The following is a 23399-nucleotide window of genomic DNA, read 5'->3' as shown; positions in this document are numbered from 1 at the left end:
AAATCTGAAATAAATATAAAAACATACAAATGACAAAAGTACATAAAATGACTCAAACTGTTATTTTAATATTTTGTTTTCATTTTAATTTAATGCATTAACTATTAATAAATACAGTAATGGTATATAAATAATACTAAAATGACAGTGATCTATAAAATACGGCTACATATACATGACTTAAATGAATTCAGGGCGAATCTTAACCCCAAAATGTGATAAAAAATATTTTAGCATAAAATGTGCATTTATCATCTGTATGTTTTTTTTCTTTTTCTACTCAAAATGGTTGCACGATTTCCTTCATTAAGAGAGCAATACAAATGACAGAGTACCTTACTCTCCCCAACACTGCATCATAATGTGAGATAAACATTGCATCATTCGAATAATATAATCGTATATAACAATACGTAGAGCATGCTTGGCCTACAGCTGTATTATTTATGAAGAAAGATGTCGTACCACAGGAGACAATGCTCATTGATCTCAGGCGAATCTTGCTTGCGCCGTTCTTGCAGTAGAGTTTCTGGGTGTGCAGGCCGGCCTCACCTCGCAGCTGCCAGAGCTGAATCCATCGGATCTCACAGCCGCAGTCAAAGACTACCCCCTCCAGCCTCCTGCGTCAACAACACAAAGCCAACGCTAGTTATACAATCCCCAAACTCCAGCATTTTCATGCAGCGTTAACTCCGAGCTGGGCATGCAAAATCAATCAAACTTTGCCTGCGTTGGTTGAAAACAGCAGCTTTGTGACACTATATCTCCCAGGTGGTGTGGTATAGTGACCCAGGCTGATTACTGAATAGTTGTAGGTTTCCCACATGGGGAGATCCATAAGCAATCACCATCATGCCCTTGAGTAAGACTCATAACCACAGGCAGCAGAGCTCGACTGTGTGAGCATTTCACTCACATTTGCCACTATAAATAGAGGTGTGCAAACTGTAAAATGTATTTAGGAGCATCTGTGTGAATAAAACAAGTCCCTGCAGGTATTTAAAAAAATCTTAACATCTAGTATAACATAAATCCTAAATATCATTTTAAAAGGTCTTAAATTTGTGGACAGAAAAGAGCAAGAATCACAATACAGCCTAACGCTGTTTTTTTTTTCTTAGAATTGTATGATATGAACTCATAATTGCGAGTTATAAAGTCAGAATTGCAAGATATAAACTCACAATTCTGACTTTTTTCTCGCAAATGCGAGTTTGTATCTTGAAATTCTGCAAGTTATAAAGTCATATTGTGATATATAAACTTGCAATTCGAGATATAAACTCACAATTCTGACTTTTTTCTCAGAATTGCGTGATATAAACTCGTAGTTATAAATTCTGACTTTTTTTTTTCAAATGTGTTTGCATCTTGCAATTGCGAGTTTATATCTCGCAATTCTGCCTTTTTTTCTCTATAAACTCACACATTTGTGAGTTATAAAGTCAGAATTGCAAGATATTCACTTGCAGTTGCGAGTTATAAAGTCAGAATCGCAAGATGTAAACTCAAAATTCTGGCTTTTTTCTCACAAATGTGAGTTTGTATCTTGCAGTTCTGACTTTTATCTCTATAAATTAGCAATTGTGAGTTATAAAGTCGGAATTGCGAGATATAAACTCACAATTCTAACTTTTTTTCTCAGAATTGTGTGATATAAACTCATAATTGTGAGTTATAAAGTCAGAATTGTGAGAAAAAAACTTGCAATTGTGAGTTATAAAGTTATAGAAGTTATCTCCCTTTGCTTGTGTTTTGTGCGCTGTACAGACAGCAAAATCTGTAAACAGACAGCAAAATATAAACTTGTAATTCTGAAAAAAAGCGCTTATTTTTCAGAATTGCACGTTGACGTCTCTGACTTTTCAGAATTGTGAGTTCTGAACTGAGCTGAGTTCACAATTCTGAGCAAAAAGTTTTGGAAAAAGTTACAATTGTAGGTTATAACCTCGCAATTCTGAGAAGAAAAGTCAGAATTGTGAGATAAAAAGTCACAATTACCTTTTTTATTCAGAAACAGGTTTCCATCGAATACAGTTTGAAGCTGTTTGTATTTTATTCTTATTGTATTTTATTTGCACTCCTAAGTTTTTTTTAACTGGGAAAAAAGGGAATGCAATCCCTGGTAAGGGAACATCTGCTAAATTACTATAGTTATAATTGCATGACACGCATTGCACACATGAGCATTTTGTCAACAGCGTCTTTTTACATGTCACATACATGATGCATAACATAAACAGCATTGAAAGCATGGCTATTTGCATTTCAAAGCTGTAAAACTGGCAAGTGCACAAAGCACACAATTCCCATTCCCAGTAGCGCCATTCTAGATTCACTTACTAAAGCATCAAATTATTAAATGATCAGTTTATGCAAAAATAAGTTAAAATGGATGCTTTGAAAGCAGATCTTAATGTATGTACTTCTTCCAAATATTTTCTTTTACTTTGTACCAGAAACATAACAAGTACGTAAAACATGCTTGGCAAACACATTGTAAGCGCACTGTCCCGTGACAAATCTCAGTTCTGACGTATGTAATAGAGTTCCTCTCTGTGTCTTTGACATTAAAACAGATGCATTATTATTCAGATAGCTAGCTATAACAAGTCGACAGCTGAACTTAACTGCAAGATTGTGAAAAGAGAGAAGTGACTGCAGCAGACAGCTGCTTGCTTTAGTGCCTACAGAAGGCAGTTTACACTAATGCTTCAGAACACAACATGTACTTTTGCAGAATTATGAATTATGTTCTGAAACATTTCAAAAAGCAACTATGTGTGAAATCAAGCTTGCATACCTAGGAGCATTTGCAGTCTAGTACTTGCACAAACTTATTTAGATGTTACTGCAAAGTAAAGACACTTAAAATAAAATTTTATGCAACAAACTGTGCTCCAAATTCTTTTCCTTTTTTTAAAAGGAGTAGTTCACTGTCAGAACAAAAAATTACAGATAATCTACTCAGCCCCTTGTCATCCAAGATGTTCATGTCTTTCTTTCTTCAGTCGTAAGGAAATTATGTTTTTTGAGGAAAACATTTCAGGATTTCTCTCCATATAATGGACTTCTATGGTGCCCCCGAGTTTGAACTTCCAAAATGCAGTCTAAATGCCGTTTCAGAGGGCTCTAAATGATCCCGGCCGAGGACGAACTTTGATAGCGAAAACAATCGGCTATTTTCTACAAACATTTACAACTTATATACTTTTTAATCTCAAAGCTCGTCTTGCCTAGCTCTGCGTGAACTCTTTGCATTCCAGTTCATGACAGTTAGGGTATGTCGAAATTTCTCCTTCAACTTCAAAATTGTCCTACATCGCTGCAGAAGTACCGACTCAAATTAGAGTCAAATTACAAATTGCAAATTAGATCAAACACCCTTTACAAAAAGGTAAAACAGCGATGTAGGACGAAGCCTACACACAGAGCTAGACAAGACGAGCATTTGAGGTTAAAAAGTTTATAAAATGTCTTTTTTTTTTTTTAAATAACTGATCATTTTGCTAGACAAGACCCTTCTTTCCTCGGCTGCGATCATTTAGAGCCCTTTGAGGCTGCATTTTGAAAGTTCAAACTCGGGGGCACCATAGAAGTCCATTATATGGAGAGAAATCTTGAAATGTTTTCCTCAAAAAAAAAAACAATTTCCTTACAACTGAAGAAAAAAAGGCAAGAACATCTTGGATGTCAAGGGGGTGAGTACATTATCTGTAAATTTTTGTTCTGAAAGTGAACTACTTCTTCAACTGGGAAAAAAAGGAAATGCAATCCCTGGTAAATGGAACCTGTTTAAAAAAAAATGTTAAATGATTATATTTACTATTGCATGATAGACATTGCACGCATGAGAATTTTGTCAACAGCGTCTTTTTACATGTCACATACATGATGCATAACATAAATAGCATTGAAAAGCTATTTTTATTTCAAAGCTGTAAAACTGGAAAGTGCACAAAGCACACAGTTCCCATTCCCAGTATTTTTTTATTTTTTGCAGTACTTGTACAAAGTTCCTAGAGTACAAACATATTTAAATGTTACTGCAAAATAAAGACACTTTATTTAACAAACTACATATTGTCACGATCCAGGCGGGGTTGAGGAGTGGAAAATGATGAGGAGAACCGGAGTAAATGAAAACGTAAATGGTTTATTAAATAAAACACTGTAACTAATGCAAACAAACAAAAACCGGGAGTAAGATGAACACATGAACACAAGCAAACAGAGGTAACAGTAAGCATTGACGGACAAATGGGGAGTGCACACACAGACTCTTAAATATACTGAAACGGGGGCGTGGTCACAAACAAGATAACAGGATGACGAGGGGGAAATACAAATATGGGCATAGAAGGAACCAAAAGGACTAACCAAAAGGGGGAGAAACAAGGACTAAACCAAATGAACTAGAAACATGGGGGGAAAAACACTAGGAAAACATGACAGAACAGGACAAAACACAGACATGATTCTGACACATATACACAGTATAGTTCAAACTATAAAATAAATGTATACTATCCAGCAAGGATGTAGTAAATTGAAAAAAAAAAAGTGATGGTATACATTTACGTTGTTATAAAACATAATATTTCAAGTTAAAGGAATAGTTCACTTTCAGAACAAAAATTTACAGATAATGTACTCACCCCGTTGTCATCCAAGATGTTCATGTCTTTCTGTCTTCAGTCATAAATAAATTAGGTTTTTTGAGGAAAACATTTCAGGATTTCTCTCAATGGACTTCTATGGTGCCCCCTAGTTTGAACTTCCAAAATGCAGTATAAATGCAGCTTTAAACGGCTCTAAACAGACCCATCTGAGAAAGAAGTGTCTTATCTAGCAAATCAATTGGTTATTTTCTAAAAACATTTACAATTTATATACTTTTTAATCTCTACACAGAGTACACACAGAGCTAGATAAGACGAGCACTTGAGGTTAAAAGTATATAAATTGTGATTTTTTTTAAAAAATAAAATAACCGATCGTTCGCTAGATAAGACCCTTCTTTCTTCGGCTGTGATCATTTAGAGCCATTTGAAGCTGCATTTTAAAAGTTCGAACTCGGGGGCACCATAGAAGTCCATTATGTGGAGAGAAATCCTGAATGTTTTCCTCAAAAAACATAATTTCCTTACAACTGAAGAAAGAAAGACTTGAACATCTCATCTGACAAGGGGGTGAGTCATTTTTTTTGTTCTGAAAGTGAACTACTCCTTTAATACTGATACTTTTGAACTTTCTATTAATCAAAGAATACTGAAAAATGAAACTGAAAACATATAAGTATGATTTCTGAAGGATCATTTGATACTGAAGACTGGAGCATTGATGCTGAAAATTCAGCTTTGAATCACAGGAAAAATTACATTTTAAAATATATTCAGATATAAAGCAGTTATTTTAAATTATAATAATATTTCACAATATTACTGTTTTTGGTCAAAGGAATGCAGCCTTGGTGAGCATAAGATACTTTTTTAAACTTGCATTTTATAAGATTTTATGAGAATTATTATTTATATACAGTATATATAATACATAAAAATGACATAACATATTTTCTAAAACTAATGAACTCTTTCGTGAAGTGCATATTATGCTGACAAATAGGAATGTGATAACATTCAAAGCTGTACTTGGTAAAGCGGACATTGATTACTAGAACAATGCAGCATTTCACTTTGTGAAATACACAGCCACGGTGGCTGAATGGAAAGAAAGATGAGGCGCTCACAACGTGATGAACTGTATATCATTACCCACAGGCTTTGATCTCAGCATGAAACTGTAGTCCATTAATCTGTATGCTCGGGTTAGAAAATACGCTACTGTATGTTTTCCGAGCCCTTCATTATTTTGCAAATCCCTTTCTGCAAACCTCCAGGAGTCAGGTCACCCGCAAGAACAAATGCATCTGTAACACATGGAACGAGCTGACAGGTAGAAATGACCAAAATGATTGCAATATAATATAGGACAAATGTACAGTTTCTTCATGAAGTAAACTAAGAAGTTGTTAGAGAGTCTATCAACAAAAAAAAAAAAAAAGATGTGTTTTGTTTTTGTAATTACGCATGCTTTGAGCTTAAACTCACTCATCATTTACGCTGCCAGGAATAACCCAGTGGTGGCCAACGGGGGGCTTTGACTATCATCAACGATGATTGACAGCCCATAACGTGATTATGCACGCTGATGAGGTTTAGCTGTGCGTGTGCACCTGAAAGCTATTGAGAAATGAGACTGTAAGATGCAAAGAAACTCTTCTGAATGTAATGGGATCATTTTCTTTTTGAAGAATAATACAAAACATTGAGGTGCTTTAAAGCAGCGGGTCTGGTTTTAAATCAGAAACCTGATTTTACAATACCAAAATTGTTTAGAAGTAAACAAAAACATATTAAAATATTGATATTGAAATGCGGTTTATTATCCGCTTCCTGAATTTCAAATATCTTCACGGTTTCCTCTGCTATCCGTGACTCTGAACAGACCTGTGACCCACCAGTTGAGAACCGCTGTCCTAAAAGGATAAAGTCTAAATTCTCAATTCTTTTTCCAAACCCCTCAGGCTGATATTATATTACAATGACTGTTAGGATGGATTCACTGGGTCTGAAAATCAATAATGCCCGTGAATCTCATCTAGCTTTGAAGATTACACCATTATTACAGCACCACAGCAACATAACTGATACCAATCTGCACCATTCATCTCCATAATACATGCACTTTGTTTAGTGAAGTTCAAATTTGTTTGTTTACAAAGTATATTCAGTGGAAATAAATGCAGATTTTCCAGCCTTTCCTTCCTCTTTGCTTTTTCTTTTCTACATTCATCCACAAATGCATTTCATCTAAAATGTTAGGTTTATATGGGCCAAAGAAATTTACAAAAGCACAGAAAATAGAAAGCACATTAAATGCAAGTAAAGTGTCTAGTTTTGGTTAAAGTGTCTAGTAAAGTGTCTACTTTTAAGGTTTCGTTTTTGGAGAATAAAATGTCAAAATGTGGTTGAAATAATGTTACATTGTCATTCAGTTTAACACAATATTTATGCAAAATTCAAAAAACATGCTTATTCTAATTTGTACATATTAAAATATATAAAAGATAAATGGAGCATATTAAATTTTAAAAAAATCTTAATGACAAATGAGCAAAACCTAGGATAGTGGCAAATTTTTAAATGTAGAATTACAACTAATTAGTATCTTTTAATAAATCAATAAATTGATTTTTGTTGTAAATATACCTGACAATATTTTTACAGTGAATGACATTATATCGGGTGTCTTCTGTAAATTAGGAAAAAAGTATGATATTTATTTTTTGCTCAGAAAAACAAAAAATATCAACAAAATTTTTAAAAATATTTTTTGGGAAAAACAACAATTTAAAGCAGCATTACACTTATTATTTTTATGCTTAAACCCTTTTTCATCTTTGACCCATATATACATACATATTTTTGATAAATATGTATTATCTATTGCCACATTAGTGAAAATCTGTCTCTGTTTTACTTTTTGCATCAAGCATTTTGAATCTAATTGGCTGTAATGACTGTTTTGCTGAAAGTAAATTCATGTTTTCTATCAGGTATGCTTAAACTGTAATTTCAACCCAAGAGTTATATAATCATACTAAATATTGTCAAACACAGGCTTAAAGATTAAGCTATAATCTGTAACCCCCAGCCCATCTTGATGTCACTTCCTTTGAAAAAAGGAAGTACTCACTCACTCTGACTGAGGAGACACTCAGACCCTATGCTGATGAAGTATGTCTGCAAATGTTTGTGTACTAAGTGTCCTTGAAGACAATGACTTTGTCGGATTTATTGCAATGCATTCTTTCATTTTAAGTGCAGTTTAACCATATGATCAATCATTTTGATGACAAGTAATTGCCAGTGGTGAATGTTTCACGAAGTCACTTTCAGATAATACAGGACAGCAAGAATATTACGACTGGTTGCATGCTCTGATTGAACTGGGAAACATTATTTTAAACTGACAGACCATGCACAGTGCTTTAATATTTCTAGACATTTAAAGAACCAAAAAAAGTCTGTCATGGTTTACTCACCCTCATGTTGTTCCAAACCTGTTTCCTAAGAAACACAAAGATATTTTGAAAAGCCTTACAACATTGGAGCCCTTTGATTTCCATTTTATGGATGAAAATAAATAAATAATAAAATACAAAGTAAAATAATTAAATAGTAGAATATTTAATCTGTTGTGCTCCACAGAAGAAAGAAAGTACTGAAACAATCTGAGGGTGAGTAAATAATGACAGATTATTTATTTTGGTGAATCAACCCTTTTAAATGTCTAGAATTATTGTCTTGCAACTAGTTCTTTAAAACTTAAAAAATGTAAAAGCAGCATTTGAATATGTCTTGTATAATTTTAAATCACTAAACACTTTCTGGCTGTCAGTGTTGTCATTGTATAAAAATGTTTGGTTGTCAAAGTTAGTTGTCTATGTAGTAGATATGTTTTAAATCTTTACTACACAACTAGACAAAAGAGAGCAAAAGGGCTGTGGCAAAAATGTAGTAAAACTTTATCACTTATAATGCACTCGGCTTGATCAGACTATCCGTTAGTCACAAAAGCCCTCCATCTGTTGAAAAGTCTATTGGATGAAGGTTTTGCGTCATTCTGTAGACCTCTACTGACAAATAAACAAGGAAATACAGTCAAGCCCGAAATTATTCATACCCCTGTCAAATTCTGACTTAAAGTTACTTTTATTCAACCAGCAAGTTTTTTTATTTTTTTTTTTTTTTTTTAGAAATGACAGAGACATCTCCCAGAAGATAATAAGACAATGTACAAGAGGCATCATTGTGGAAAAAATTATTACTCATCTTTTATTTACATTTGAACAAAAAGTGGCATGTCCAAAATTATTCATACCCTTCTCTATAATCAATAGAAAAGCCTTTATTGGCTTTTACAGCAATCAAATGCTTCCTATAATTGCTGACCAGCTTTTTGCATGTCTCCACTGGTATTTTTGCCCATTCATCTTAAGCGATGAGCTCCAACTCTTTCAGGTTGGAGGGTCTCCTTGCCATAACCCTGATCTTTAGCTCCCTCCACAGATTCTCAATTGGATTTAAGTCAGGACTCTAACTGACTCTAACATTTCTTCACCATTTTTGCTGTGTGTTTTGGGTTGTTGTCATGCTGAAATGTCAACTGGTGCCCAAGGCCAAGTTTTTTGCAGACTGTCTGATGTTGTTGTTGAGAATTTTGATGTATTGCTCCTTTTTCATGGTGCCGTTTACTATGATTAGGTTCCCTGGTCCACCGGCTGAAAACACCCCCCAAAAATTAGGTTCCAGATCCAAGCAGGCTTTTGTGTGCCTTATCTGGAGAAGTGGTGACCTCCTTGGTCTGCGTCTGTGGAACCCAGCGGTGTGCAGTGTCTGTTGGACTATCTGCCTTGAGATGTTGCCAGCAGAGCCCAGATTCATCAGGATGGCCTTGGTGGGGATTCTTTTTTACCTCCTGGCCAGCACAGGTGTCACTTTTGGCTTCTGACCACGTCCTCTGAGATTTTTCACAGTACGGAACGTCTTGTGTTTTTTAATAGTACTTTGCACTGTAGCCACTGGAACTTATATATAGCCCTTCCCTAACTTGCGAGCATCCACAATGCGCAGCCGCAAGTCCTCATTGAGCTCCTTTATCTTAGCCATGACTGTCCACAAACCAACAGCAGAGAGCTTCTGTTTTTCACCTGTTGAGTTGATTAAAACAGCTGTTCCCAATGAATCAGGGTAATCAGGATGCTTTAGAACAGCTTGGACTATTTGGAATGGTATAGAACTTTGGATTTTCCCATAGACTGTGACAGTTTGCAAAGGGTATGAATAATTTTGGACATGCCACTTTTTGTTCAAATGTAAATAAAAGCGGAGAGATATTTTTTTCCACAATGATGCCTCTTGTAAATCATCTTATTATCTTTTGGGAGAAGCCTGTGTCATTTCTGGTCAAAAAAAAAACTTGCTGGTTGAATAAAAGGTCAGAATTTGCCAAAGGTATGAATAATTTCGGGCTTGACTGTATATGTACATAGTTAATTTACTTATACTACCGACACTGTAACAATACAAAGCTGGTTGAAAATTGGTGAACTTAACCTTTAATAGGTAACAATTCTCAACATTAACTAGAGATTCACTCAAAAAAACAATAACAAAAGAGCTGACTGGAACAACTAGAAAGACTTTACATTGGCTATAGAACTTTCATTAATTTCCACAACTTTCCCAGGTCTGAATATTATAATTTCCCTGACATTTACAGATTATTCCTTCTAGAGTTATTTCTGTAAGTAGCCCTAAATTTAAAAAATCACACAAAAACCTACTTGATCTTTTGATCATTGGCTCATAATGGCACATAGAGGTGCAGTTGAACATTTATTAAACTCAATACTAGTACAATTCTTTGCTGAAATGAAGCACCCACCTGCTAAATATGTCTAATTCATCATAATGGTAAACACAAATAAGATTTGGTAAAACAAATTTCCTGGAGGACAAATCTGGACAAATGAAATGCGTTGTTTATGCCAATATCTACAATAAAGCTATTATATGCACTACTACAGTGATATAATTTAAGTACGGTTCCCACACTTTCTTATTATCATTCTTTATTAAAAATAGCTAAAGCTTTTTAATATAATTTACTGCAGATCATTAAAAGCAAAACAAAAAGGAATGAACAGGAGTAACTACAAAGATTAACAGTACATTCATTATAAAAATATCCATGACTTAATTTTTACAAATTTCCCCAGGTCTGAATATTATAATTTTTCTGATATTACAGGTTATTCCTTACAGAGTTATTCCAGTAATTGGCCTAAAAAAAACAAAGAATCACACAAAACACTACTTGAGCTAGATTGATCTTTTAATATTTTGACTCATAATGGCACATTTTAGAGGTGCAGTTGAACACTTATTACATTCAGTACTAAAATATCTTCCATTTTAGCACTGAACTGTGTTGAAATGATCTCTAAAGCACCCACCTGCTAAATATGCCTAATTCACCATAATGGTGAACGCAAATCAGATTTTGGTCAAACAAATTTCCTGGAGGACAATAAAGCTATTATGTGCACTGCAACAGTGTTATAATTTAAGCAAGGTTCCCACACCTTCTTATTATCCAATGAATCCACTTTATAATCATTCATAATTAATAGATAAAGCTTCTTAAAGGAGTAGTTAACTTCCAGAACAAAAATTTACAGATAATGTACTCACCCCCTTGTCATCCAAGATGTTCATGTCTTTGTTTCTTCAGTGGATAAAACATTTCAGGTTTTCTCTCCATATAGTGGACTTCTATGGTGCCTAAGGGTCTTATCTAGAGAAACGATCTGTCATTTTCGAAACAAACTGACAATTTATATACTTTTTAGACTCGAATGCTTGTTTTGTCTATGTCTGTGTGAACTATGTTTTTTTTCCGGTTCAAGACAGTTAGGGTCAAAAAAAGGTAAAATGGCAATGTAGGACGATTTTGAAGTTGAAGAAGAAAACGAGATGGGAGTTTTTTGACATACTCTAACTATATTGACCCGGATTGCATAGACTACGCATGTGCATCAGAGAGACGAGACAAGACAAAGCATTTGAGGCTAAAAAGTATATAAATTGTCAATTTGTTAAAAAAAAAACACAGATCGTTTTGCTAGATAAGACCCTTCTTCCTCGGCTGAGATCGTTTAGAGCCATTTGAAGCTGCGTTTAAACTGCATTTTGGAAGTTCAAACTTGGGGGCACCATTGAAGTCCACTTTATGGAGATAAACAAACATCATTTCTTTTCGACTGAAAAAAGAAAGACATGAACATCTTGGATGACAAAGGGGTGAGTAAATTATATGTACATTTTTGTTCTGGAAGTGAACTAACCTTTTAACATAATTTACTGTAGATGTCACTCATTAGAAACAATAACAAAAGAGATTTAACAGTACATTACTTATAAAAATGTCCTTGACTTTTATTAATTTCAGCAAGTTTCCCAGGTCTGAATAATCTAATTTCCCTGATATTACAAAATATTCTTAACAGAGTTGTTCCTGTAATTGGCCAAAAATCAAAGAATCAAACACAAAGCAGTACTTGAGCCAGGCTGATCTTTTGATATTGGCTCATAATGGCACATTTTAGAGGTGCAGTTGAACACTTATTAAATTCTGCTCTAAATTGTCTTGCATTTTAGCACTGAACTGTGCTGAAATGATCTCTAAAGCACCCAGCTGTTAAATATGCCTAATTCATCATAACGTTTAACACAAATCAGATTCTGGTAAAACTAATTTCCTGGAGCACAATGGCATGTTGCTTTATATCATCATTCACAATAAAGATTATATGTTCGCTACAATAGTGATATAATTAAAGCAGGGTCCCCACATGTAATTATAATGAAATCTCACTTCACAGTCATTCATAAATAATAAATAAAGCTTCTTAACCTAATTTAATTGATTTAACCCTTTAAAAATTTACTACTGTATAGACATTTCCATGACTTTCATTAAAGGGACAGTTCACCCAAAAATGAAAATTCTGTCATTAATTACTCACCCTCATGTCATTTCAAACCCATAAGATCTTTGTTAATCTTCGGAACACAAATTAAGGTATTTTTGATGAAATTCGAGAGCTTCCTGATCCTGCATAGACAGCAATGAAACTACCATGTTTAAGGCCCAGAAAAGTAGTAAGGACATCATTAAAATAGTCAGTGGTTCAACCAAAATGGTATGAAATGACGAGAATACTTTTTGTGTGCAAAGAAAACAAACATAACTTATTTGAACCAGAATATACAGACAATGAGCTAAGAGACACTGAGGAGACTGACTCTGAAGAAATTGTTGTCGTCATTTAAGTTTTCTTTGTGCACAAAATTACAGTTGAACCACTGATGTTACATAAACTATTTTATCGATGTCCAAACAACCTTTCTGAACATGGTTGTACCGTTGCTGTCTATTCAGGGTCAGAAAGCCCTCAGATTTAATAAAAAATATCTTAAATGAAGGTCTTACGGGTTTGGAACGACAGAGTTTTCATTTTTGGGTGAACTAACCATTCAATTTCTACAACTTTCTCAGGTCAAAATATTATCATTTCCTGACCTTTACATATTATTCTTGTATCCAGATCTTATATCCAGATTTCAACAAATAATATGTGTTGTTTGTACTATCCAGAATATCCACATAAGTGAGGACAGGAAAAGACAATGCACACAGTCCCAAAATAGTCGTCATTTTAGTTTTCTTTGTGCATAAAATTACAGTTAAACAATGATTTCGATGAGTATTCGGTGAGTATTTAATGACAGAATTTTCATTTTTGGGTGAACTAACCGTTCACTTTCTACAACTTCCTCAGGTCAGAATATTATAATTTCCTGATATTTACAGATTATTCCTTACAGAGTTATTCTGGTCATGGCCTAAAAGCAAAGAATCAAACAAATAATAAAGAACCAAAATAAATAAACCTGCTAAATATACCTAATTCACCAAAACAGTGAACGCAAATCAAATTCTTTTTAAACTAATTTCCTGAAGGCCAGATTTCAACAAATAATATGTGTTGTTTGTATTATCCAGAATATCCACATCAGTGAGGACAGGAAAAGACAATTCACACAGTCCCAAAATAGTCGTCATTTTAGTTTTCTTTGTGCATAAAATAACAGTTAAACAATGATTTCACATGGACTATTTTATCGATGTCCTTACTACCTTTCAGGCCTTGATTGTGGTCATACCATTGCTGTCTATTCAGGGTCAGAAAGTCCTCAGATTTCTTTAAAAATATCTTAAATGAAGGTCTTATGGGTTTTTAAATGACATTAAGGTAAGTATTTAATGACAGAATTTTCATTTTTTGGTGAACTAACCGTTCAAGTTCTACAACTTCCTCAGGTCAGAATATTATAATTTCTTGACCTTTACAGATTATTCCTTACAGTGTTATTCCGGTCATGGCCTAAAAGCAAAGAATATCACAAAACTTGCTTGAGCTAGGTTAATCTTTTGATATTGGCTAAATTCAGTGCTAAATCATCATGCATTTGAGCACTGAACTGTGCTGAAATGATCTCTAAAACACCCACCTGCTAAATATACCTAATTCACCAAAACAGTGAACGCAAATCAAATTCTGTTTAAACTAATTTCCTTGAAGGCAAGATTTCAACAAATAATATGTGTTGTTTGTATTATCCAGAATATCCACATCAGTGAGGACAGGAAAAGACAATGCACACAGTCCCAAAATAGTCGTCATTTTAGTTTTCTTTGTGCATAAAATTACAGTTAAACAATGATTTCACATGGACTATTTTATCGATGTCCTTACTACCTTTCAGGCCTTGATTGTGGTCATACCATTGCTGTCTATTCAGGGTCAGAAAGCCCTCGGATTTCATCAAAAATATCTTAAATGAAGGTCTTTTGGGTTGGAAATGACATTAAGGTGAGTATTTAATGACAGAATTTTCATTTTTGGGTGAACTAACCGTTCACTTTCTACAACTTCCTCAGGTCAGAATATTATAATTTCCTGACATTTACAGATTATTCCTTACAGAGTTATTCCGGTCATGGCCTAAAAGCAAAGAATCAAACAAAACAGTGCTTGAGCTAGGTTGATCTTTTGATATTGGCTCATAATGGCACATTTTAGAGGTGCCGTTGAACACTTATTAAATTCAGTGCTAAATCATCATGCATTTGAGCACTGAACTGTGCTGAAATGATCTCTAAAACACCCACCTGGTAAATAAACCTTATTCACCAAAACATTGAACACAAATCAAATTCTGGTAAAACTAATTTCCTGAAGGCCAGATTTGGACAAATGACATGCGCTGTTTGTATTATCCACAATATTCACATCAGTGAGGACAGGAAAAGACAGCAATGCACACAGTCCCAAAATCCCCCAACACAGTCTGAAATGAAAGGCCAAAAAATGTGCGTAATAAAAAATTAAGTAGGACATATGTCAGCGGCTCTGCAAGTTGTGTTCAGCCACAACAAAGAACGAGAACAGGACGTGTCAAATTCAAAAGAGTTGAACTGTTTTGTCATTTTAAACGCAAAGAGACGCCACCACATCGTCGCTCACAATCAATAAACAAACTCATCACTTCATGTACATGCAGATTGCTCAAATATTCATGACAAACAAGAAAATGAGGTCAGGCTCCCAGCAGACAAGACCAATACATTTCACTGCCATGTCTTAATTAACCAGCACGAGCTACTCGACTGTTCGCAGACATGTAAAAAGTGTTTCTGCTTCATCACTAGTGATGTTTTGCTTTGACAGAGACACAAGTCTATCGGAGGATGGGAGCAGGGGGTGCACAAACAAATTAGTTGACAGTAAAGTGCTGAAAACATTTCTAATGAACACAGCAATGCAATCGAGCCTGGATTTCAGCGTCCAATTTGGCAGCTGAGTGCTGCTTATCACAGAAGATCTACGCAGAGAGAGTTTTGAGATTTATCAGAAAATGAGGAATTATTGCATGGCGCGTTTTTATACGATTTGGCAATTGAATTCATGTTGTTATGTCACTTTCGGAAATACTAATGACTAATGCTGGATGAACTTACAGTTCGATGAGCTGAAGGTGCTGAAAAAGCTGCCAAGAAAGTGTCGTCAGAGGGTTCTTGGACAGGTTTCTGTGCAGAAAGACAAAAAGAAAGAGGAACGGCAGTTTATGATTTAGCTGCGAACACAGGACGCAATAAAATCAACATAGCATAAGGTTTGAAAGACATTTAGCTCCCAAAATGTGACATTTCCTGTGAGATTTGTGACTTCAGCTGAAAATAAGAGAAAGATAAAGCAAATCTGTACATTGTAATTTTTTTCTTCAGTATTTTGAAGAACATAAGGAAGCCCTTTTTGCCATGAATAAAGAAAATTAAAAAAATTATCTCACAATTCAGATTTTTTTCTCGCAATTGTGAGTTTACAACTTGCAATTCACACTTTTTCTCAGAATTTATGATATAAACTCACAATTGCGAGAAATAAACTATCAAATCTGAGAAATTGCGAGTTTTTATCTTGGAATTCTGACTTTATAACTTACAATTGCAAGTTTATATCTCACAATTCTGAGAAAAAATCAGAGTTGTGACTATAATCTCGCAATTCTGACTTTATTTCTTGTAATTGCAACTTTATATCTGACAATTTATAACTCGCAATTGCAATTTTATTTCTTACAATTCTGACTTTATAACACAATTGCGAGTTTATATCTCACAGCTCTGAGAAAAAAGTCAGAATTGTGACTATATCTTGCAATTTTGACTTTATAACACAATCGTGAGCTTATATCTCAGAATTCTGACTTTATGACTCGCAATTGCAACTTTATATCTTATAGTTCTGACTTTATAGCACAATTACGAGTTTAAATCTCACAATTCTGAGAAATAAGTCAGAATTGTGACTTTATCTTGCAATTCTGACTTTACAACTCGCAATTGCATGTTTAAAGCATGCAAAAACATCCATAGTGATTCTGATTCTGGTTTGGTTACCAACATTCTTCAAAATATCTTCTTTTGTGTGCAACAGAAGAAAGAAACTCCTACCATTTTGAGAGTGAGAAAATAATGACAGAATTTGTTGAACTTAATGTTTTAGTTATATTCACTAAATTAATAGTAGTGAAATAGTAGATTTCAGTATATTCAAATCTGTTTTTCAGTAAACAGAAAGACCTGTTAGTATTTATTTTTCAGTAATGTATGTTTCTGCATGTTTCTGAGTTTCTATATTTAGAATAGCACACAAACAAGCTGTACTAATAGCACAGCTATTACTCATTGAGTTAATAAATATACATGATTATACACATTATAATCTTCATTCAGAGCCACATAACCACAAGCTCTACACTTCAGCACAATGGTAAACAACAGAATTACATAACGTAGGAGAAAGCCTTTTAAAATGTCAAACGTAAGTGAATATTAAACATTAACATGTGAAAAAACATAAAAAAGCACTTAATTTCTACATGTATTTTCCTGACTGTGCAAAGCAAAGCATGGAACTAAAAACCCACTGCCCCTTACAGATAAAGAAACACAAACGATTCATGTAGACCTAAAATAAATGAATTAAAATAATTTTACTGTTCAAAGTTTTTTTTATTTTTTTTTTTAAGAAATGTTTAAAGAAACTTTTACTTTGCAAGGATGCATTAAATTGATCAAAAGTGTCAAAAAAAGACATTTATAACATAAAAAAAAGATTTATGTTTTTCTGAGAAAAAAAAAATGTCATGGCTTAACATTGATTATAAATAGAAATGTTTATTGAGCAGCAAATCACCATATTAGAATGATTTTTGAAGAATCATGTGACACTGAAGACTGTAATAATGCTGAAAATTTATCTTTTCATTCCAGGAATATAATACATTTTAAAATATCTCAAAATAGAAAACAGCTATTTTAAATGGCAATACTATTTGACAATATTAAAATGTTTACTGTATTTTTGTCAAAAATACATTCAGCCTTGATGATAGACTTTCAAATACAATACATCTTCACAACCTGAAACATTTCGGTTGTTAATTGAACACCATAAAAACAAATAAAAATACAGTATGTTCTGCAGTTGTGATGTTTTAACTAATTTTAAGAAACTGAACAAGCAAAAATATTGTTTCAGTATAGAATAGCAAACTCAAAGACACCTTAGAATGTGCAGTTATTTTCTTGTCACAACATTGTAAGTGATATAAATATGTTCAATATATAGGTTTTTTTTTTTTCATAAAAAATAATAAATAAATAATTCTATGATGTTAACTTGCAATTCTGAGAAAAAAAAAGTCAGAATTATGAGATTATGAGAAAAGTTGAAATTACCCTTTTAATTTGATATTCTTTGGTGGAAACACACACACAAACTAAACTATGAGATGCAAAGTCAGAATTCAGAAAAAAATCGGAAAAGACAAAATTGCAAGAAGTAAACTCGCAATTGTGAGATATAACTAAAACTTTTTTATTTTAATTTAGTTTTTATTTTAGATGTATTTTTAAATGATTGTTGTTAGTATTATTGTGACGGACAGCATATTGTGGAAGGTTGAAAATATTAATGATTAAGCACTTATTTTATGCACTTATTATTTAAAATTTATTTAAAAATCTAAATACAAACTATGTACAATTTTGAGAAAAAAGTCACAATTGTGAGATAAAAGTTCTCAGTAAATTTTTTTATGTTTTATTTTGTGGCGGAAAAAAAACATTTAATATAAACTATTGAATATGTAGTTATTTTTAAAAATAAATAAATAAATAATTCTAAGAAGTTAACTTGTAGTTGTGAGATAAACTCTCAATTCTGGGTAAAAAAAAAAAAAAAAGAATTGTGAAATAAAAAGTTGCAGATAACCTTTTTATTTTCTATTCTTTAATGGAATCACACACAAAGATAATACAGAAACAAATCAGAAAAGTCCAAATGGCAAGATGCTAACCTGCAATTGTAAGATGCAAACTCACAATTGTAAGAAAAATGGAAACTTTTACATTTTATTTTGTTTTATTTTAGATGTATTTTTAAATGATTGTTGTTAGTATTATTGTGACGGACAGCATATTGTGGAAGGTTGAAAATATTAATGATTAAGCACTTATTTTATACACTTATTATTTATAATTTATTAAAAATCTAAATATACACTCAGTAAGAATTTTAAATTGTGAAAAAATTGTGAGGAAAAAAGTCAGAATTGTGAAATAAAAGTTTATTTTTTTATGTTTTATTCTGTGGCGGAAAATGTTTAATATAAACTTTTGAATATGTAATTCTTTTTAAGAATAAATAAATAATTCTGAGAAGTTCACTTGCAATTGTGAGATAAACTCAATTCTGGGTAAAAAAAAGAATTGTGAAATAAAAAGTTGAAATGAACCTTTTTATATTCTATTCTTTAATGGAATCACACATATAAGATAATTCAGAAAAAAATGATTTTCAATGCATATGTTAAAGTTTTGTAAGTATAAATAATTATTCTGTATTTATTTAGTTTTACTTTAGACATATTTTAAATTTATTATTAAATGATTAAAAAACGAACACATGCTATACATTTCAAAAGCTAAAAATAATTAGACACAAATATAAAGAACAACGAAACCTTAATACTTAAACGTATTCCACAAATACTAATTCAGGGAATACGTTCTGTGAAACACAACATTAACGAAAGAGTTAACATGAGAGAGAAGGACTTTATGCAACAGGAAATCAGAGAGAGCCTCCATCACTGCCAAGAGGAGCTGAGAGAAAAGGAGCAGCTGCAGGGGCCGCTCAGCCAAATCAATAAAGAGAACTTGAGCAGTTCGCCGTCTACAAATTCAGTAGACGCAATGAAAGACTGCAGGTTTTAAAAGCCAACAAATTCAATACAAAGAGGTGGTCTGGGACTTGTAAATGGCTTTTAACCAACAAAGCCAAAGGCATGATATGTGGTAGAGGGCATTAAATAAATCTACTGGTTATAAAAAAAAGATGGACAGCCATGATATCGAGGAAAAATAGAACAGACATCACAGAACGGCTCTTTAATTCAACTTAAATCATATTAACGTCAATATTTGGGCAAAATGGTAATATAATCATTTTTATCAATGCATTTGTTTTAGATTTCACTGCAATATATGGTTTTAAATGGTCCGTGGTCTAAAATCTTTTGGTAGATCTGTTCCTGTTTATCTCAAATATATCAAATAAAACCATTACGGAAGCACTCAGAATGAACTTATAGTCTTTATGTTTCCCTCAGAAAAGAAAACTTATATGTTTATCAGTGAAAAGATAAAGTTTTATTCTTTAAAAGGCATCTGGCTTAATGATTCAAAGGTTTTACTTTCATATAAAATAAGTATCAATAAAATTTGGAGTCAATAAGATATTTTTAATGAATTAATACTTCATCAAAACTGATCAAAAGTGACAGTGAAAACTTGTATTATCTTACAAAAGATTTATTTTTCAAATAAATGCTGTTTTTTTAACTTCCTTATTTATTACACAATTCTGGGAAGAAAATTCTCATTGTTTTCACAAAAATAATAAGCAGTACAAGTGTTTTCAACATTGATTTATTAATAAGAAATCATTCTTGAGTAGGTAATCATATTAGAATGATTTCTGAAGGATCATGTAACAGGAGTAATGATGCTGAAAATCATAGGAATAATTGATTTAAAATAAATAAATAAATAAACATGAAATAAAATAATGTTAAATTCTGCCAGGATATTATTTATTAATTTTTCGGAAATTTCTGATAATTCTACATTAAATTATATTAAATTATTAATTTAAAAGGGCATTCATTTATTAATTTTTATGAAAATTTCTGTTAACTCTGCAACACACCAACATGAAGTAAAAACTTTTTTATTATATAATATTTTATACAAACACCAGAACACTGTGCCCTGTTTTTACTGTTGTTGTTTTTTTTTACATTGTCCATTTAAAAATATATTAAAACAGAAAAAAAATGTATCACCGTTTTCACAAAAATATTAAGCAGTACAACAGTTTTCAACATTGATTTATTATTAAGAAATGTTTCTAGAGAAGCAAATCAGCATATTAAAATTATTTCAAAAGGATCATGTAATACTGTAATGATGCTTACAGTGCTGAAAAAAGCAGCATTGCTATCATAGGAATAACTGATAAAATAAAATAAATGTTAATTTATTTTGAAAATTTTAAATACAGGTAAAACGGTAGTAAAAAATCGATACAGAATATTTATTTTATTTTTTTTAATAGAGAACATTAGAACACTGTGCCCTGTTTTTAATGTTTTTTTTAAGTGTCCATTTAAAAATATATTAAAATAGGAAAGGTTTTTTTTAATAAAAAATGTTTTTTTTATTATATATTTAAAGCTATTTTACATAATACACTATATTGCCAAAAGTATTGGGACACTGAGTACAAATCTTAATGTTTAAGCATATAATGATATTCTAGGGGATTGTGTGCTTCTAATTTCACAGCAACAGTTTTAACAGGACCCTCTTCAATTCTAACATGACAATGCCTCTGTGTATAAGGCAAGGTTCATAGAGAAATGATTGATTCAGTCAGTGTGGAAGAACTTGACTGGTCTGCAGAAAGCAAAGTCATAATATCAGTTGAACACCTCTGGAGTGACTTTAAATGCAGACCTTGAGCCAAAAACTATCACCAAACACCAATGACTTGTACATACAATATATGGACAGACGTACTGGGAAACCCTTTCTTCAGAACAGAAAAAGGCACTTCCAAATTATATTTAAAAATTGTAATTCCATCTCTATTGCAACCATTTTGGAAGTGTCTAAAATGACTGTACCCAAGTCACTTGTGTTTGGTGATGAGTTTTTGGCTCAAGGTCTGCATTTAAAGTCACTCCAGAGGGGTTCACATTGACTAAATCAATCATTTATTTTTGAACCCTGCCTTATACACAAAGGCATTGTCATGTTAGAATAGAAAAGGGTCCTGTCAAAGCTGCTGCTATCAAATTAGAAGAACACAATCTCCTAGAATATCATTATATGCTTGAAAATTAGGATTTGTACTTTTGGAAATTACTACAGTAGTAAGACCTGTTCATTAGAATGGGATGTTCCAATACTTTTGTCAATATAATGTAGCTTGTTGAGGAAATTTGTGTTATAAAAGATCAGACATATCATTTTTTGCCCAAGTGGATGATTAAATGAGAAAAATAAATAAATAAATAAATAAATAGAACTCCAATGAAGGAGGGACCAAAACCACATTTAGAACAGAATATCATCAAGCCTTGCCGATGGCCTCTTCTAACTTGGACCAGTAAGCAACCACCTAGCAACACCCTAGCAACCACATAGCATTTTTTCCCCCTAGAAATCTCCTCTTTAGAAAAACCCCACAGCTGTGAGATGGCTGAAGTGATGGATGCATGTCTTATAAGAAGCTATTTTGACTAGACGACTGGCATATTCTCAGGGTCATTAGAAACTCTTATGAGTTTTATAACAAGCACTGCTGGCTGCCAAAGACAGTCGCCATAGCAACAAGCTCTCTGATGCGGCCTGATGCAGGGGGAGGGGTTTTGTTGCCGCTGTGCGCTTTAAAGTGTCAACACCCACAACACACACTCAAAAACACACACGCTTACTCTCTGTCTGAGGCCTTTGAGCATTAGTCCGTTTTTTTTATTTGAAACTCATAGTAATTCAACCATTCAGTTTCTGCTTCAAGAGCTTCTGATGGAGTCTTATTAAAATGTGTTGCATAAGTCAATCTGTGTAATTGCACATCTTTGTGGGTGTTACTTAAAGGTGAAGCATATTGAAGTGCACTTTTACTGGTAAAATGTTTTTAGAATGTTTTTCAGTTTCTGTGGTGCTATCAAAAAATATACTTGACAACATTTTATTTTAAATAATTTTATTTAAAATAGTTTAAAATAATTCGTTTTTTCATTACAAGCCAGTAAGGGAACATTTGCCTACAAATAATGTTTTAGGTCAGTTTTCGCTAGAGAAACAGCTGTGAAAATATTTCTTCTTTGTAAACCTACAGACTGCTGTTGTTCAAATCTAATTTAAAGTTCATGGAAAGAGAAACGAGTCATTTTTTGCCCAGTAAGCCATCTGTTTTGCTGCTGTGCCTTTAAGAAACTCTTTGCTTTTTGTTGTCGGGTCCAAAATAGTTGTATAAAATCCGAAAGCCTTGTGCATTGTGAAATCGTAGCATGGTCTAAGCTGAAATATGCTGCATAAATGAATAGTTATAGTGAAATGATCAGGCACTTTGTTAAAAATAACTTAAGCTGCTTGTTTCCAACATTGGGATTGTTTAGAAGGATATGCAGAGTGACAGGTGCTACACACAGTTAGGAATAGCATAAGATTTGACAGACTTTTCCATATTTTATGGTTTGATGTTTATGAATAACATCTCTAGTGCTTTCTCCTTTGAACTTACCTTGACCAGACCAGACTATTGTCTGAACTAAAAACTTAATGTAACTGTAGACGGTCATGTTTTGAAGGAATACACTACCAGTCAAAAGTTTTTATAATGTTTTTTTAAAGAAGTCTCTTCTGCTCACCAAGCCTGCATTTATTTGATCTAAAATACAGCAAAAACAGTAAAATTCTATTTAAATAACTGTTTTCTATTGCAATATATTGTAAAATGTCATTTATTCCTGTGATTTTAAAGCAGATTTTTTAGCATTATTCCT

General features: G+C 32.8%; 1 protein-coding gene across 1 annotated transcript in view; it reads right to left on the bottom strand.

Annotated features, from left to right (window-relative positions):
- LOC141331670 (NT-3 growth factor receptor-like) overlaps positions 1 to 23399 on the bottom strand; it is a 178817-nt gene that overhangs the window by 45468 nt on the left and 109950 nt on the right. The gene's annotated exons all lie outside the window — the stretch shown is intronic.

This window comes from Garra rufa, chromosome 3 (assembly GCF_049309525.1).
Source record: "Garra rufa chromosome 3, GarRuf1.0, whole genome shotgun sequence".
In the NCBI taxonomy this organism is placed as follows: domain Eukaryota; kingdom Metazoa; phylum Chordata; class Actinopteri; order Cypriniformes; family Cyprinidae; genus Garra; species Garra rufa.
Note: the sequence above shows the minus strand (reverse complement) of the source record. Positions and strands in the feature narration are given on the sequence as shown.